The sequence below is a fragment of the Simochromis diagramma genome, unplaced genomic scaffold, assembly GCF_900408965.1.
Source record: "Simochromis diagramma unplaced genomic scaffold, fSimDia1.1 OVJJ01000284.1, whole genome shotgun sequence".
Classification (NCBI taxonomy): domain Eukaryota; kingdom Metazoa; phylum Chordata; class Actinopteri; order Cichliformes; family Cichlidae; genus Simochromis; species Simochromis diagramma.
The window spans coordinates 484,769-505,023 of record NW_024386871.1 but is presented as its reverse complement, the minus strand read 5'-3'; the positions used below and the strand labels follow the sequence as shown (position 1 = coordinate 505,023).

Here is a 20,255-nt window from a genome sequence, read left to right as displayed (position 1 = left end):
CTTTAAAATTTATGTAAATTCGAAGCTCAGAGTTGTGTCAGACATTTAGGAGGAGCGCTGAGTATGCTTTCAAATAAATGAAAGTATTGTCTTTGCCTCACAGATCAAATAGGCTTATGTTAAATCATCTGTGCTTGAACCATATATAAGCCCTTAGATCCCACGCCCATAACTCGATTTCTACAGTTACCTCATGCTTTAAAAGTCATGTCTGAGGCCTGTAGGAATGATTTGTCATGGCAGTGTGGCATCAAGGTCTCTTCAAGAATGTTACAGAGCTCTTGGCCTTCACCTGCTCTGCACAAGCCGGCATTCCTGCGAGATGCATAAAGAGACAGATTGACCATGTAAGGTTCTGGTGCTAGAATGGATCATGACTCAGTGTTGTATCTATGGCCTCCTCGTACACACTCATAGATTAGGAATGAATGGTGGGTACACCTACTGTTTACTTGATCATTTTCATCGTGCAATCCCTGAAAACAAAGCTATGTGATCTTGGAATACCTCGTCAAAGGTGGCACGAGTTACACTAAATAGTGATCATTCTTTTTTAAAGAGTTTTAGTCCATCCTTTTAAGACACATGCATGGGTAAATCCACACAATCTCACCTCAAACTCTTGTTAAATGTTTGTCTCACAAGTTTAACCTTGGACTCTGAGACTTAACTGTACCAGAAACAGTTTAGCGTTACGGCCTTGTTAGAGGGACCATCCGGACATTTCTAAGAAAATTTACCTTCATGTTTGCATGATAGAGCTGAAGCTGGACTAAGAGCTGCTTAACTTTCTATCTCAGAGCCAAAGAGGTAAAGCAGACACTGAGGTATGATTATTCTGGTGATTTAATAATGTCACATACTGCTTACACTTCATCTTCAACTGTGGCCCACAAGTGGCTCTTCAATAATTAAGAATTGGTTAGGATTAACGCATACTAGACTGGCAATTTATGGAACGGGTAAGGAGTAAAGACTCAAGATGCTGGAACAGCTACAAGCTGCAGTGTACCAAACACAAGGAATGTAAAACATGTGATTTTACACCTAATGGCAAAATCTGACTTATATGACTGTCATATAATTCCACATTTCATTGCTCACTTTTCCCTTGTTGTTTACCTAAGTTTATGTGTAATGGAAGAGGAACTGCTTTAATGAAACGGCAACGTTCTTCCTCTTCAATTGTCATTCCCATTCAGACAATGACTAATGGAACATAAGAGAGCACGAGTGCCTTGCATTGATTGTTCTGGCACAGAATGACTTTCTGCATGCAACCCCTTCCATCGTGTCTGACTCATTCTTTTTGTTTCTTTGCCGATGCCTTTAGAAAGAATCTACTTTTGTTATGAGAAATACAATAACAACGCTGAGCATTTACAATGGAACAATTTGGTGTCCATCCAAAGCTTCCAAAGCAAGAGGAAGAGATTAATGTGAAGCCAAATTCCTTGTCATTCTTCCCATACTTTGTCATAGGAATCCACATTTTCCTTTGGCTAAAACACAGTTCGCTCCACCATTTGCGTAATCATCTCAGATTAGGCCCATGACATCATTGAATGATAACAAGACTAGGGCTGATGGCTTCGTTGGGGAAAGCTCCTAAATAGATTGGGGCAAAAATCAAAACAAAGTTTAGAGGATGTGGAAAGGTTTTGCTATGATGTACAAATAGATGTCAGATCTTTTTCCCTTATAGTAACTCTTTGCAGGAGAACATTTGGTCTTCGTTTCCAGTGCTTATACCAGAAGGACTGAGCTGGTCATGCGTGGCCCATTAACTCAGAGCAGAAGTTCATTTAGGGTTCTTTGTGAATAGAGAACAGCCTCCAGGTTGCACAATCTCACCATAGAAACTTTCCATTGAATTCACTGTGTCATCAATTGCTGTTAGCACTCAAATTCAGATTTAAAACCTTAAATGTGTATTAAATTTTAAAAAAGCATGTTGTGTCTACCAACAGTTAAATTGTCAGTTTACTTTATGCAATGTGGTTATTCTGTTTCACATTGTAATCTGCTGTATTATGCAACTGTCTAGCGGATTCTTCAAGCCACTCAGCAGGGGTTTCTGGTGTCTTTGGAGACAATGATGGAATAAGTGGAACTGAACCAGCAGGCTCGTGATTAGTCACAGGGATAAGCCACGGTCTGAACTCATCATTTCAGCCATCTGAACTCAGAGCTTAACTGCACAGGAATGATAAATTAAAGATGGAGAGGATAATACAACAGCACAGACAGGTGTTCCAGTCGAAAGGTCCCACTGTCCGGGGACCTCTAGACTGAGTCCACGTGTTTGTTGCATTTTTCCTCAGATTTCCTGTCATTTTCTGCAAATCTGGTATCTGTACAGTTAGGACAGAGAATGGGAGTGAGGCTTGTTTTCAGTGCTACCACTGAAATACTTCACAGCCTAAACAACGACTGTTGATGCAAGTGTTGGCAGTGATCTCTTACAGTGGTGCAGAAACATAATTTACAGCTGTAGCAACATGTCAGCCAAGAAGTTGAAGTGTGAAGGAGATTCTGGAAATTTATTTAACAAAAAATTTCAGTTTGGAGAAAGCAACATTTTGTTGTTGTGAAAAAGTCTACGAGTTAAATATTATTAATACATATGAACACTTTAAACATTTTCTGTAAAGTGCTTTTTATTGCATGAAGCTCAGGGGAGTGTCAAGAAGGGGAACAGATGGTGTGTGTGTGCGCGTGCCTGCGTGTGTGTCGCCCGTTAATCTGACAATTCCCAACATTACTGGATGAAAGCTATATATAATTATAGCTCAATAATATCGTGTATATGATTTCAAAAAGTGTCATTTCACATGAGCACATTTACTTTAACTATTTTCAATAAATTTGAATATGCAACCTGTGAACTTTAAGCTAATTAAAAAAAGAATTAGAACTTGTAACTCCTACGCAGCTCTACTTTTCACATGATAAATCTCCAATAGGAGGCAAGGTTGCATAGCTTGGAAATTGTGGCTTATAAACCAGTTTTCTATACTTATTAAATATTTTGGACTGAATATTGCTAACTATGCTAAAAAAAAAATCCCGGAAACGCCCCTGATGAAGCGGCTCTGCTATGCATCAGCTTTGCGTCAGCTGTTGCACCGCTCTCCTCTGTCACTCCAACCATCTGAAATCAAACACTGTGAGTCACGTGTGGTGTCACTGGTGGTGAGAGGGTAGAAAAAGTATGTCAAATGTGTGATACCGTGCACGGAGGTGCTTTTAGTCCAATGGCCGCATGCCCTGAGCAGAGGCTAAACTTAGCTGGGGACCCTAAATGAACAGTCTTTGTTCAGCACTCACCAAGCTATTTGTCATCATGTCTGGCTGTGACCGGTGACTCCAAAGTGAGATATTACTCTTATGATTGGCATGAAGTCAGCATACTTGCGTATGTAGCTCAGCAGCTGTTGATAGGGCACTTGGACTGTATATTGAGTCATTATAGGAGCTGTGTGAGCTTGCACTGTTTCTCTGAATTGCTGTTTGTCTTTTCTGCACGTGAGTTTAAAGTCAAACTGTCGGCCTTGCCCCGTAACGCAGTACTCTGTGCATGCTTTGACCTTGCGTGTTTGTAGTAATGAAGGAACTTTAGGTTTCTCGTTCATATGTTGGGTTTATTAAAGCACTTGGGTGGCTTAATCAGTATTCAGTTTCACCTCTGCAGCTGTGTCTGAACCACCATGATTAGATCTACATTCTATAGGTTCACTTTAGCTTTGCTCTGCAACAGCAAGGAAGAGTGATGACATCTGAATTTTCTAGTAGTCCCAGTCTTGAAAAAAATGCAGATTTTTTTTCTTTTTGCAATGTTTTTTTTTTTTTTTTTGTGAAGTCACCTTGTCTAAAGTTTGTCAGCATTGAATTACTGCTAATCTGTGGCAGTTTGCTCTGTCTTTGTGTAATTGACTATAGATAAGACAACAAGACAAACAGCCAAGACCAGAATACAAGAAATTGAACTGGCAAGGTTATAACTGAGAAAGTATGTGTCAAGACCTCAACGCTAACAGACGTCTTTATTGGTAGCAGCACTTCATTTAAACTTAATCATGGACAATATATTTTTAGAAAGAGGAGTGTGATGTTTAATTACTATTCTGAGCATGTTTGAACCCCTGATTTTAGCTGGGCAGCCTTTTAAAAAATTCACCTGCAAAAAACAGAAGCGATGGTGGCCTGTGACAATGATCAGAGAAGCATTTTTTCCTGTGATGCTTGGAGTGCGAAACTGTTTTCTCAAGCAGGGGTGGAGCAGACATCTGTGTCTATATTAACTGTAATGGTGCAGAATCTTCAAGAGTTGCAGACGAAAAGAGGCTTTGGGTTTGACGCTGCTAGAATTACAACAATGTTCCACTTCAGACCTACCACCAGGCGGTCCTGTTTGTGTGTGTTGCTGGCATAGACCGGAGCAGTGGAACAGTGTTAGACCATGTGGTAACCGTGGAATTGTTTTTGTTCATCTTCTTAATGCTTTCCCAAACCGCCCCTGAAGCGGCCAGCAGCGCCATCTCAAGATGATAAGAGACTCACCTGCTGTGCGAAATGCTCTCACCTGAACTTAAACCGAGCTCTCGGAGCACACTTTCACCCAGACATACACTATAGACACAACCTAGCGCATAAAACATTCAATCCCTTATAAGGTAAAATCACAGGTTGGGTTTTTGTGAATCTGTTTTGCAGCATCCCAGGCTAACGTCGGTATTTGTGGCTGGGAAATGCATCAATTATGCTGAAAGGACATCCTGCAGCATTTGTTTTCTCTGCTTCCCTGTATGGAATGTGAGATTTCTTTTATTATCTTGTGCCACATTATACCCCTAATTAAAGATTGGGAAATTATGTAGTTTTAGTTTGCATTATTCTCCTGACTTATAAAAAGGTGATAACTATTACATTTATTAAACTGATTTGTATTACATTAGACTGCTGATTTATTGTGAATGGATGATATTGTTTTATGATACTGCTGAGTTATAAGAAATATTGTTTTCAGAGAATCATGGCTTTATTTGTCTGATTAGAAAAGAACAGAACATACTGCACAGGAAGCCAAGGTCATAATTAAGGCTCACTGAGAGAGAGAAAGAATGTGGATGTTTAGGTTTTATGACTTTGGAGGGGGGCTGAGGGTATAAGAATGTGAGAAACGCTCAGACACTTTGAGATCAGGCGGACACCCTCCCACGTTCATCTCCCATCCGGATGGTTTATGCTCAAAAGTGTTTGTATGGAATAAAATGATTGTTGATTGAGCATTTATACACCGAGTGTTGTCCTTCCTTCAGCCCAAAGATCAAAAGAACTGAGAATTTAACAGGAACCAGTGGTTCAGACCCTCTGGCTGCTCATGTTTCGTAAAAGACTATATATATATTCCAAATTGTGTTTTTGCTTGTGTATGTGTACGCTGCACACTTTAGATGATGTGACGTGTTGTGTATACATACTTTCTTAGATATTTTCTAAGCATTTTCACATCGACTTTCACATAACTTTGTACACATGTTGCTGTGTGGAAGAAGCATGTGCCTGTGTGGGTTTGTGTGCGCGCATGTGTGTCAGCATATGTGTCGGTGCATACCTGAGCTTCCAGCTGTGTAGTTAATCATGTCCACCTCCAGCCATTCAATAAGCTCTGGTAGAAATGGCGACTCACACCACAGCTATCCCACAATGCCCCCTTCTCCTCTTTTTATCACCAGCTAGTAATTACCTGCTTCAGTGAGAGGAATGCAGCTCACTCACCACGTGCATACACAAACAGACACACACGCACGGGGACACACACTCGGCTTGATTAGTAAACCTAATGGTTGCTCTGTATTCCAGAAAGATTCCAGAAAGCAGAGCTCCATAAAATTGCTTTCCTGCCATCAGAGCTGCTCAGCTACCACTGCCTCCTGCTCATCCTCCTTCCTTTCCTATTCTCATTCATGCACTTGTACTTCCTACCACCTCCATCTGGGTTCAATCCCAGTCTCTTTTAATCCTCATGTCAAAGCAGCCACGGGCAGGATACTGAACACTAAAACTGATCCCGGTGTCTCATTGTTGAGTGTGTCAGAAAAAGTGCTGTGTGAATGAAGCTTGCGGTGTAAAATGTCTTGACTCTAAACACAATATTTAAATGCAGTGCATTTTCCATATGCCATTCATCTTGTTGATGCCACATGCCAGATGTCCAAAACTGCAGCTTGGATTCCTTCCTAATTAACTCTTGGCAGCAAGAAAAATGATTGAATATACAGATGATCGGTGATCGCTACCAAAATGGGTCTGGTTGAGGTGCAGCTTGTTAGGGCGCATGGTTCGATCCTCAAGGTAGAGACAGATCTCTTTTTGGGGGTGCACCATGAGGAACAGTCAGTGTAAAAATACAAGTGAAACATGTGGACCGTTCCCTCCTGACGCGACCTTGTGAATAAGGTAGCTGCCGAAAGTAGCTGCTTCTTCTCTCAGTGCCAGTTTACAAAAATATAAACAAGTATCGACTGACATTATATTTCCTACAAGCTGGTGTATTCAAAGAAGTGACGACGCGTTCTCGGAGGAAAGTGTGTTGTTTTCACTCGCAAGTATACCTCAGTCAAGTTTGCACATAGTCATGCATTCTTTGTTAGCTTAAGTTTCCATGTTGAAGCAAAGACTCGGCCCGAGGCTATTTTCCTACCAGCTCTTCTCACCCAATGAGGTCACACCATCCAGAATCCCGAGAATGTGAAATATGGTGAAGTTTAAGAGCTTCCGAGCAGCTCTATATGTTATCAGATTGAAGGGGAGCTCGAAGAGCTATCGACTTCTGTAACGGAGAGTGAAGGAGGGGGAGAGAGTGACATGCTTCTTTACCTTTAAGCTGCTTCTCTAATCTGCAGTCAAGCTGTAGCACATGTCAGGTCTTCACTTCCAACACTGTTTTATTTACATTGTAGTTTTAAATCTGACGTGGGTTCTTTAGTGATCGGTTCATTGTTTAGTCTATCAAATCTAAAGTGTTGCTATGCCAACCCCTCCAAGAAAAAAGAAAGTAGTATATTATTATATAGGAGAGAGCGATGTATCACAACTTCTGAGAAGCTTAAACCCAAGACAACGAGAACATTTGGCATTTCTGCTTGTAAATTCACTTGAGCAAAAAACTTACTGCCTATGCTGCATGATTATGTCAGCTGTTATTGTTATGGAAGCGTCCCTTGGATCTGTAAATCCAGGGGACGCTTATTAATCAATCACAAGAGAAGTGTTGCAGAACATATCCTGTCAGGACAGGTGATTAAACGGGTAAACTGTAAAACTATAAAAGATGGAAGTAGCCTTCTGGTGTAAAAAGTAAAGCAAGTGCTTTAAACCTGCAAATCCTCTGGTCACAAAAATAATTGTGATTATTGAAAAATCCATAAGAGAATTAACCATCTTCTCATTTGATTTACAGACTTAGTGAGTTCATGGTCATATGTGATGTCTCAAGTCTCATTACATAGAGCATTTTATAAATTAAACAGAATGCTTTAGGGCTTATCTAGACATGCTTAAAAAGAGAGAGAGAGAGAGAATCTGAAAGCTACACAAGAAAAGTCTAGAAACCAATCGGTGACTTTGTGGTGGCTGTCTAAGGTTAAACCCATGTTGGGGGGGCCTGTCTGGTCGGCACAGCTGACGCTAATGTCATCCAAAGTTGAACATATGTCACCCACTGACCAATGATTTTTACTTGGCAATTTTTCTACCATCATAGGCAGAGAAACTGCAATCTCAGATATTAGTAAGAACTACAGAGACAGATGTCACATAAAAGACACATTTGCAGTCCAGAATGGTCTATTGTCTGAAAGTGATATTAGCAAAAAGATGATTAGAATTTATATATTTGTTCCACATCTCTTTGGGAAGTTAAGACATTTTGAATCCCCTTTAATCACACGGTGATCAATATGCAACACAAAATTCGGAAATGAGTGTGAGGAATGTCTGTACGTCTCAAGTAAACTGTGTAGTAATAACCTAACACTAATAAACCATGCCATAATATCCTGGTTGCTTTTGAAACAATCTAATGAATTTGTTATTTTTATTATGTTTTTGTTATCTTTTAAAAATGCTCAGACTTCACTGTTTATTATGTGTAATGTAATTTAATCATTGTGAAACCTGCCCGTTTATATCGTGACGGATGAGATGTCCTGTTGTCCAGGACATGGAGATGTTTGCTATTCCCTGCGGTGTCTGAAAAGTATGCTGTTTCCATTACTGTCAGTCTCACTTCATTGCATTGCAGCACTGGTGATGTTTTTGCACTGAGGCCCAGGGGCAAGAGTTGATCTCTGTGGCCTTTCGAGCCCATGCCTCAGCAGTATTAAGGTGAGGTGGGGAGTGGCTGTGCCTCTCCTAGACAGACACACACACACACACACACACAGATGGGTTACATGTGGTGCTTCAAAGACATAGCTAGTCAGGCTGACTGCTGGCAGGCTGTTATCTCTGACAGGAAAGCAGAAGGAGGCTGCCAAAGACTCGGGTCTAACTAGCTAGCTAAATAACTGTGGTGTCTGTGAGGAGAAATAACAGGATTACTGGTCAGCTAGACATCAGACTCACTCTCAGGGTAGCAGGCAAGTGAGTAATATCACAAAGTAAGTGCAACGTCAGCTGACAGTTTCCATCGAAATGATTTGCTTTGATTATTTTTTTAGTTTCAAATGAATAAAGGCCTCTAAACTCAACAACTAAAGTCTGGGACAGTTTTGTTTTCTTTATCCAGTATCAGCTTAATTATCTTTAATTAGCTAGAGCCTCTATAATGCCAATCTTAAACAGAATCAGTTTTCTGATTCGACATTTTTATTCTTGGACTACCGGTCTAGCTTTGCATGATTCAAGGTTCAGAATCCTCATTTTTATAATATGTAGCTTCTTTAATAAGTCTGGTTGACATAAAACTTGTCATGTGTGTTTTTTCCCTTCAATCAAGTGGATTTATAACAAAATTCACATAGTTGTTGCGTAGTTGTTCATCCATCCACCAAACACGAGAACATGCAAACTCCACACAGAAAGGCCACTGGCCAAACGGGCTGAAAAGGATACACACTTAAGTGTAAGTTGTTGAATTTGATACAGTTTGTGCATAATTTATTACATTCACTATAGAAACATAAAATTATTTTGTTTAAATTACAAGTTAGACCCTTGGAAATGTAACAACCACCAACTTTCACTTTTTTGATTGTGGTCCTATTTAGGAGCAGATTCCAAATGTGCAAAGTTATCAAAACACAGTCAAGAGCAGTAGACGAGTCAAAGATCAAACGTACAGTGCATAAAAACTGAGCTGGCACAAAACCTGTTAATGAATAACAAAGAAAAGGATTTGACTTTAGCTAACTTTCCACAGTTTCCTGATTCTACAGAACTGGGAAACCTCAGGTGAACAGACTGAGCTGTCCTGACCACACACTGTAACACGAGTTACATTACTTATACTACTTTGTAGACTGAAAGTGGATTTGTGGGTTTTTTAAATGTTAAAAAGAAGTGCTCGACATTTAATGAGTATAGCTGTCTCTGTAGTCTCCCACTGTGATGACATTTAGCTGGGAAGTAGATCCTACATTTCATTTCTGTTACTTCATTGTGAACTCAATATGAAAGTTATCACAACAAAAGGAAACGCTGCTTCTGACATTTTTTGGCTTACTGTGTCTGTAATCTGTCCGTCTGTCCACGGTTCACAAGAATCAATCATTTTAGTAAAAGTTATACACTTATATTAAACTTACATGATCAAACTGTGCTCAAAGTTGAGGCCACATTTGTATTTTATTTATTTAAATGAGAAATAACCTGTGATTGACCAGGTTGGTTGGTTGTCAGTATCCATTCCATGCATTTCCTCTGATTTGGTTACAGTTTGATTTCCTTGCTATTCTATTCTTTAGGCATAGTTGCTGTACAGTAACTCCTACATTGATATGCACAGAGATGAAGACATCACATTTTTTCCAATGCCAATTGGGAAAAAAAGGAAAAAAAACATCAGGCTGGTGCAACTTTGCAGACTCATAGCCTGCAGGATCATATTTGTGCATATATTTTCTGGCTACACAACAGAATCCACAAAACACAGATGATTTGTTGGATTTAGCCTTCAGTTGTTTCAGAGAATTGATATGTAGAGCTTTTCTGTTGACAGCAGAGATGAGCTGAAGTTGCTTTCACTACATTGGGCCTGCACTTGCATAGTGTTTGCTTGAATAAATCCTGAAGGAGATATTGACTATGACAAAAACTGAATTGTAACTGGCTAAGCAGTTATGGACAACAGAAAAAGTCATTCTTGATTGATTTCTGTCAATCTAAGATATCTGCACATACCTGCAAATGCACTGCAGCATACCTTACATAAAGCATGTTTGTCGATGGGCAACAGACAAACTTAGTAACAATCTTGGTGTCATACGCTAGCATAACACCTCTCTCACAGACCATTATTTATTAAATTAGTTATTTATCTTTGATTCTCTTCCACAGTGTGTCTTTTGTCCTGTCTATTATTGTAGAGTCTTTACTCTAGGTGCTTTTTCACTGTATAAATTGAATCGAAAGAAGTTTACCTTTGTGCAAAAGGCTTTGTAAATAAAAATGAGTTGGTTGCATTGGTTTTCGTCAGACATGTGTGCCTCTATTGGTGAGGCCTGTCCTGTTCTTTTAGCACATCATCATGCAAAGTTAACTAACTAACTGCTAAATCCCTGCAGTATGTTTAATTCCACATGGTCTATTATACTTGAAAGGCAGTTTCCTGGATCCAGCCCTGCTGGTTAACATTAGCACCTGACCTCTTGTTTCATGCTGAAAGAAGGAAAAAAAAAATTCTGGGAAAGCCCTTCATTAACATTTATGGGAAACCTTTTGGCCCATATTGTCTTTTTTTCCTTTTTAAGATTAAAACACATACTCCTTTTCCTAGTTTTCCATACCAGCCCCTCCCATACATCACATGCTGTTGGCTGTTTTGGGAAATCCCTTATAATGGGCAGTTTGTCTATAGTTTGCCTGGCAAACTGTAATTTTTTCCCCTTTGGGATCACGTCCATTGCATTCTTTGGAAAAAGTGGGTGTAACTGTGTGGTGCTATGGTGTTTTCTTTCTGCAGAACGCACTGTGTTTCCAGACTCTTTTTAGTATTCTGGACGGAGCAAAGAGGAACAACCGCTGGAACACCTCAACAATGCAAAGAATGCAGAAATGAAAAGCTATCAACAGATTTTCTTACAATCTAGACAGTATGCGTCAGACAGTGGCCAAATATTGTGGTTATATAAGCTTGCAGCTAAATTTCGCTTTATTTTCATGCAAATATTCTGAACATTAATAGCCTGAACAAAAATTAACAGTATCGGCAAATGTGTGGAGGAAGGATTTTTAATGAACCAGCTCTCGTCACTCAGGATTCTCATGTCCAGCGAGTTTCAAATTCTCTGACTGCCTCTATCCTCCCTCCTCGCGTCTGTGGCTTTCCTGACCTTTTAGCTAGGGTTTCCTCTCTCTCCCAGTCGGCCAGCACCATACACTAAGAGGACTCCCTGTGTGGGAGGAAAGAGAGAGAGGGGAAAGCCTTTGCAATAGCTTCAACTAAACATGAGTCACCCAAAGCGTCTTTTCTTGACTCGTCTACGGCCGTGCACTCCCAAAGCACCATATGCATTTTTCCTCTTCTGGAAAAGGCAGTGGTGGGTCAAGTCGTTGGCCACATAAATTCAGACAAACCTTCACAGAGTGTGTGTGTGTGTGTGTGTGTGTGTGTGTGTGTGTGTGTGTGTGTGTGTGTGTGTGTGTGTGTTTGGTCGGACATTCCGTTCTGTAGTGTACCACGGGCCTCGCAAATGTTGAAACAGCTTAAATATGTGGGAGCTCTGGGTATTTTTACTTTGGCTTTCCATGGGCCTCAACCCATGGAACTAAAACAAACTAAACGGTGATTCCTACTCAAATCATCTCAGCTGAATCATCTTTGGTACATGTAAGACAAATGCCAAGTTTTGATTGTCTAAGGGTAATGAGCTGCGGTTATACCACAGAGCTCGGAAAGCCTGGCAGGTTGTGGGAAATGATTTCTGGTGACATTTGTCAGGCATTATAATTTCCACTCAACTTTTGATCCATCTGTACTTCCACAAAACCTCCATTTCACATGACTACTGACGCATATTACCATAATACGTCAATTCATTGTTTTTGAATGTCCTTCATAATTGTCTGATTTAAATGTTTATTAACAAACTCGAGTCATTTCAGGCAGCTCGCAATACTTTCCAGGTGGTTGTAGGAGCACACTGCTTTGTTTTTCTGTCTGCATTTTGCAACCTTTTGAAATTTAGATAGTAATGTATTTGTCCTGCTCAATATAATACAATGGTAACGCAATGATATTGTACAAAGAGGCGTCCCTTTTGGTCAGGAAATAATTCCCTTCCAATAAAAGGTCTTGTGTCTGTGGTTTATCTTCTACAGGGAAATAGTTTTTATAACCTTCATGAACCCCACCTGTACTGGGTTGGGTAATACTGGCAAAATGTGTGTTTTTGTTGAGAACTCAAGCCTAAACTGCTAAACTCTATAAAATAATGATCATTCACACTGTTATAGATATGAAACAGTTTTGCTTCCTTGATCCTTCCGTGATAACTTTACATTATTTCCAATGATATTGTGATTGTAGTGAGTTTGTAATATCACAGACTGGACACACAGAGACAACAAATATACTCCAAAATTCAAATAAAAGATTGTGTGTTTAAATAAAAAGGAATATAAGAGAGGAACTTAAACCAGTAACAGTGCGCATAGTTAAGCGTGTGAGCAGAAAGGTGATGAAATGTTGCATAGCACAGAACAAAAATCAAACTCATGCAAACTCATGTCTCAGGGAGCAGAGCACGTGTTTTGAGATGTCACTGACTCAGATGTCCCAGCACAGTTTCAAGAGCATCGAGAAGCTTCCAGGAGCCAGCCAGTTACTCTATGAGAGCTGGAGAGAGCCAAAGAAGCCCCTTAACCCATCAGCAGGATCAGTATATTCTACTTTGTACAAGAGCAGGGGCAGGATGAGCAGTGCCAGAGCCCTAAAGAATGACCTCCAGGAGGGCTACTGGTGTGAATGTCTCTGACCAAACAATCAGAAACAGACTTCATTAGGGAGTGAACTGAGAGCCAAACATCCTATAGAGGGCTCACAGCCCTGGATGATGGAGTCCGATTTGTATTTGGTGGTCTGTCATGAAGGGACGCACAGACTTCTACAGGCTAGGCACAGCACCCTGACTGCCATTAGGTATCAGGATGAAATCCTTGGACCCATTGTCAGACCCTACGCTGGTGCAGTGGATCCTGGGTTCCTCTTGGTGCATGATAATCCCTGGCCTCATGTGGCAATAGTATGTAAGCAGTTCCTGGAGGATGAAAGAATTGATACCACTGACCGGCCCCCATGCCTGCCTGACCTAAATCCAATAGAATAATCTAATTTTATCTCTTCAGGTTAATATTACTATACTATACATAAAAAGATCATCAGCAAATGCAAATTGTACTCCGTAAAAACTGATTATCATTTTGGCTTTTATTTTTCTTTCTAATTGATGCCAGTTTTATGATCTTATTTATGTATGCCATTCAGCTGGGGAACATGCTGCTGAGCCCAGTCAGCCATCACTGCACTCAGACTTTAATGTGTAATTGATCTCCTCTGTGGTAGCTGCTTTTGTCCTTCAGTTTTCAGTGCTGTTATTTTTTTTTTTTGATAAGATACTGACCACTTTAGCTAGGGAAGGGGTAAAGTGTACTTGCCCCTGAGGTGGGAAAGATTATTGGGTTTTTTCCCTTGTTTGGGTGTAGAGGTCCAATCAGTGGGGGTCAAACCCAATAAACATGGAGGAGTGTTGCCAAGTCAAGATGTATTTACTGAAGGCCCCCTCTGGTTTACCCCAGAGTGAAGACTCACGTAAGTTTGTAACCAACCACGTCCATACTGCTGCTTTCCAATAGTTCCTAGCCTGCAGCTCTCCTGTATTTGTGGAACCATCACAGTGAGAGGTAGACAGCAGATTGGAGCGAGTGCTTTATTTGCTCTGGGACAGACATTGGACTTGTCAAACGGGCTCTTATTTCTGCTTATTTTTACAGTACTCAGCTCTGCTTCAGTCCCTCTGTGAGATTGCACTGTGACCAGCAAGGTGTCACAACACAAAACGCTAATTGAGTCAAACCTTTTTTGTGGATGAAGTTTCTCAACATTTCCTTTTAGCGTATTACTTCACCTGAGCAACATATTAACGTCCCATTTGACAGGCTTCTAATCCCATCGATGTGTTTGCTCTTCTGCAGACAAATGTGCTTGGCCCTGTTCCATGATAACAGATAATTTCAGAGGCTAAGAGTGTTATCTAAGAGGGATTCTTTATTCAACGGATGTACTTCTTAATCTCCCGTCATTTCTAGTTATACTGCTTATCAGTTACACTGAACAAACCTTTGAGGATGTGGAAGAGATTTTGTAATAACATTGGCTTTACAGTTCACTCGGTGAAAAGATCCTTAAATCTTCTGTCGACTAGAGGTAATTCAAGGGATGTATTTATATTTTAATAGACACTGTGTTAAAAGTCCATCTTATTTATTATTAGTTATTATTATTAATCTGAAAATAATCAGTGTATCATGTACAGTCACTAAAACATTAATAGAAAGCTAATTGCAGAAAAGTCTCAGTTTATGATCAAGAGGTTCCTTATACCTTATTATGCTGTTTTGAATGTGTAATTATATGAGGATTGCTTTTCTCTGCTCTTCAAGCGTAATTATTTTTCACAGAAACCATATGCTTTTCAAAAGCTAAAGACACCCAGTTTAACAATCACACACATTGCCCTGCGTTTTGACCCTTTGAAAGAGATTTTTGTAATGTTGGCCTAGCTTTAAGGTCCCACCTTTTCTATTTACTTTTTCTTTTTTACACCAATCTCAGCCCATGCCCGACTACAGTGTGTCGCTTTCTTCCTCAGAGCTCTGACATTTTGGCAGACCCAAGTAAAAGCTATCTGACAGTGGAGTAGGTTTGGCTGCAGATGCTTTTTTTAATAAGGCAGGCTGCCAGAACCTTGTGGTGGATGTAGGGCAAGGGTCTCGTGATCTGCTATTGTTAAATGTGCAAGCCTTTGCGTTGACCTACTTTTTAGCATTTATGTAATCCTAAAGCTAAAGGAGAGTGGGTTGCAAAAAAAGAGAGAAGATGTCATGGCTTGGTTAACCACAGGTATGTTCCAACATACATCAAGGATTTGTTTAGGTAATGCAGAGACAGGCCACAGAGGATTTGTTTTCTTGTGGCTGCACAAGAAATGAGTTTTTGTCATTTCATGCTGTCGTTAGCCCTCAAAGTTAGCTTCCTTTAAGAATGTGCCATTTGACCACTTTTGCAGCATCAAAGTGGGCACATTTTCCCATGTATGCACCCATCTGTAATGCTCTGTATGTCTCCTTTTGTCAGTTTTGTCTAGTTGTTTGGACTAAAAGGCAGTCATTAGTCCCATTTTGTGCTCTGTTGTCTTTGAACATCTCTCTGTGTTTGGCATTTGCTATCTGCCACGATCGTCATCTGCGTCCCGGATGTCCAGCCAAATTTTCAGCTGTGACGCATAAGGCTCCCTGTTCAAACGCGCGTTCATATGTCACTGCAAGCAATCCTCATTTTTCTTTATTGATTTTTTTGTATTGAGCTATTTGAATTAGAGACTGGTTGTTTATTATTATGAATCCTTTCAGGTTCCAAGAGAAATGTTAAGGCTGCTCCTATTGTATTGATGGATTAAATTACACCGTAATAAGTCTGCAGATTCCCTCAGCTCTGTGGAACTTTTCAGTGATTTACCTGTACTGTCCACTCTCGATAACTTTGCAGCTGGCACCTGTTTTTAGTTTACCTGATAAAATGCCAGCTATTGATGAGGTCAGAATTATTAACTCCAACTATGAAAATGTAATTCTTTTTAAGTGTTTCCCAAGTGCTGTTAAACGGAGCGAGGATTTTGTAACATATTTTGGATGCTTACATTATTTTAATTTGCACACAGAAACAAAATTATTTAATAACAAACAAAACCTAACAGTCAGTTATGTCACAATTCCAGCAAGCAATCCAAGCCATTCTCTAGGTTTGGTGGTCTACTGGAATGGACCTTGGTCTTCAGTTCTCAGATTTTAAAATGGGATTCAAGTCAGGGCTTTGTGCAGGTCAGTCAATTCACTTTGGGTTTCTGGAGGTAGTTCTTCACCAGGAGTGATATATGTTTTGAGTCAATGTCATGTTGGAAAACAAAATGACAGTCTAGACCAGGGGTCAGCAACCTTTAACACCCAAAGAGCCATTAAGACGCGATTTCCACGCAAAAGAAAACTCTGGGAGCCGCAAATACTTTTTGACATCTAAAATGAAGATAACACTGTATATATTGTTTTTTACCTTTATGCTTTGTGTGAACCACTAAGGTCTATTGCTTGTGAAATCCATGAAGTGCTACAGAGAAAATTACATTTTATTTATGTAATTAACATATTATGAACTCTTAAAGAAATATAACAAAAGGACACCCAGTGATTATATATATTGGAAGCGCGTCCTATGATTTATTTTGATGATGCCATAATGCTTTCTAACGTGGCAGCTCAAACCTTTGGAAATTCGAAGATAACCCTCAGTTTTAACTTTTTTACAAAGTTAAAACATATGATTGCATGGCAGTGGTTTCTGCTAGGGTTCAATTAAAAGGTTTTTCAGGGGGCTAATAATATTGACCCTGGTAATTTTTGTTTTTTCTTAAGTAATTCTGTTATTTTCTAAAGAAAACTGGTATATTTAGAAACGGTTTGATGAAAAACATTTCCTCTTCTAAAAACAGCATTTGTGAAATTTCTGACAACAACTCTAAATTCAGTAGGAGGGGTAATAACTTTCATCGTCTCTGTATATCTTCTCTGAGATTGTGGTCACCCAAACAGAGCTAAAACTACAAGAATGTCCTCCACCAGGACCAGTGTTGTATTTTGGACTTTAATGAAAAATGATCCACATCCACATCGAGCAATTATGTTTTTTATGGATTCTTTTACCCATTTTCCACCATGTTTCATAATCTTCACCATTTTTGATTTTGACTAACCGCAGACAAGCAACAACAGCTTGATATTGATCATAAATTGTCTGACCACAAGAGACAAACTGAGTGTATGTATGTGTTTTTGCTGATTATTTTGCCAGTTTGGAAGATTGCCAATGTAGTGTTTAGCATAGTTTGGTGTAGTGCTTGTTATGCCTCTCCTAAGCAGTCAGAGGTAGAAGAATGAAGATAAACATTTTTCCATTTATGTGTTATTTTTAACTGTTTTAACGGAATCTTCAAATATGTCAAATTCCTCCAAACCAAGATATCAGAAAAATAATAGTTTGTAGCCAAACCACCTGGCACTACATGCCATGTTTTTTTATGTGTGTTATAAACTGACAAACAATACCAGTTGACTGTCACTCCACCTCCTTGTGTGTTAGGCTCTCAGGAATGCTGTATCCCTATTATACTGGAGCGTGGGACTCTGTTGCCTGGTGTAGGGAGGCTAGGATGACCCTCAGGAATGCTATTGTTATGTACTCAATTCCCTTTCCAAATGCACTGCGCTCTATCAGACTGATGGTCCTTTTTAGCAGAATGCGATATCCACGGGTACCAGGGGCGAGAGAAGGGAGAATTGGTCCATAAAAAGCCTCAAATAAAGGGCTGTTCTCTCTGCTCCGTCTCCCCTGTCCTGTGCAGGAACGGCAGGAATGTGGCAGGCAGACCGACTGGCCTCGGAGCCTTCAGCCTCTAATGAATTTTAAAAGGCCTTTTTCATTCAAAGCAGGGTGCTGGCTAACAGCATGCCGCCTGGCCAAGCACTCTGGTGGGCAACGGGGAGTAGGAGGAAGGGGGAAGGGGTGAGGAGAGAATAAGGAGCACAGGATGGTTTGCGGGAGGGAGAGGAGAAGGAGGACTGGCAAAGCGAGTTGGCACCTAGGCAGGACGGGGTATTGGATGTCCCTCACAGTGAGAGATAATAGGCCACTCTGCATGAGAAGTCACTGTAGGAGCATTCTTGACCCTGCCACGAGGGCTTAAAGAGAATAGAGGGAATGTGAGAGACAGAAGCCCCTTTCACAGAGCCCGTTTAAGGCGGGACTGTTGCACCTTTATTCTGCCTCGACGGTCTGTGTGAAAGGTACAGAAAAGGAATGGGGACGGCATTATTGTTACGCCTTTCAACCGGCTGGTCACAGAGCCGAATCGACATCTGTCTCAAAGGGAGAGCCAGCGTGGCAAGAAATGGCACACCAGATATCAATTATGATTTTGCTGTGTGTACAGTGGCAGTAAACCTTTTTTTGGGGGGGGCTTCATACTGAGTTAAGCGCTGAACAACAGTGGTGTGAAAAGTGTTTGCCCCCTTCCTGATTTCCTAATATTTTGTCACACTTGCATGTTTTAGGTCATCAAAGACATTTTAATATTAGACAAGGATAACCCAAGTAAATACAAAATGCAGTTTTTAAATGATGATTTAATTGATTAAGGGAGAAAAGTTATCCAGAACATCCTGGTCCTGTGTGAAAAAGTATTTGCCCCTCTTGTTAAATCATGAATTAACTGTGATTATCCATGTTTTTTTGGAAAGCTGAGTTCAGTTTCACTAAACACTCAGGTCTGATTACTGGCAGACCTGTTGAATCCAGAAATCACTTAATCAGAACCTGTGTGACAAAGTGAAGCAGGTTCAAAGATCTCAAAAAGAAACACCTCATGCCACGATCTAAAGAAACACAAGCAAAATTACAAGGTGAATAATTTAGCTGTGTTCCAGTAGACCTACAGCAGACACAGAGATTTAAGATTTAGAAACTGCTTAGTATAATGTAATCATGTGTACCACACGTGTTTTAAGTTCTAACATCTCAGAATACAGCTGCGATGTATAAAAATAAAGCCTCGAGACATAAATTGCAGGTTACCATATCAAAACAGAATCCTCACTGCTCCTACCAGTCTTTATGAGAGCAGAAAAAGTGATTTTATACTCCTGGTTATGCACAGATATATACATAAATATATTACGCAAATGAATTTGTTACAACAGGCTGAAGGGAACCTCAAAACCGGCCATCAACAATAAGCAGAAGACAGATGGAGATGTGAAAGCGGGCCGCACATGAGCCAAGAAAAACTTCCTGCCGCTGCCAACAGAGAGGTGTTTTGAAATACCAAAGCTCATAGAAAATCTATACACACACAAACACACACATGTCAGGTATTTCATATCTGGTGGGGACATCTAACTGACATAATGCTTCCTCTAGCCCCTTACCCTAACTCTAACCATCAAAAATGAATGTCTAACCCTCAACCTAACCATAACCTAATTGTAACCCTGATGCTAAATCCACATTTTGAGTCTCAAAAATGCCTTCAAATTGTGGGGACCGGGATTTTGGTCCCCACAAAGATATGAATGCACGTTCACACAAACACACACAAACAGGTGCATGTGTTTATTGTCACTGTAGTGCTTCTTTTGAGAACGGTACTTCTAACCCAAGCAAGACTGAATCCAAAGGACCTGAAATATTTATTATTATTTGTAGAATTGATTGATTGATTTAAATGAGTTGCAACAACATGTTTGGAGTGTTAACTACACTTTTCTATGTATCTGAATGTTATGAAAAGCATTTCGTCAAAAGTATAAGCATTTTGCCCCAAACTAGTGGCTAAAATCCAGAGCATCCCAGTTTTACCTGTTCAATTTTTTTATGTTGCCAGGGGCCAATCTGTAGTGTGGGCTCTGTGATGCTCTCCACCTGCAGATATTCTGAAAGCCATATCTCCCGAGTCACTCTGGACTTGTAAGCAAGCCTGCTTCTCCCATCAGAGAACCTCATGATTCAAACCCCATTGTCCCAGACGGCAGTCCTCTTTCTATCTGCTCCTACATAGAGTTGTTTCCCTTCTTGACTTGGTAATACTCCCCTAATCTTGACTGTGAAGATCTGTGATTGGCCAGAGTCTCCAAATACAGAAAACATTTGTACCTACGCCACTGATTTAAAGGAAAACATGTCTGTAGCCTGCCATCTTTGGGTA

At 40.2% G+C, this 20,255-nt stretch overlaps 1 protein-coding gene across 6 annotated transcripts in view; it reads left to right on the top strand.

Moving 5' to 3' along the window:
• ddah1 (dimethylarginine dimethylaminohydrolase 1) overlaps nt 1-20,255 on the top strand; it is an 81,435-nt gene that overhangs the window by 35,794 nt on the left and 25,386 nt on the right. The window lies entirely within an intron of this gene.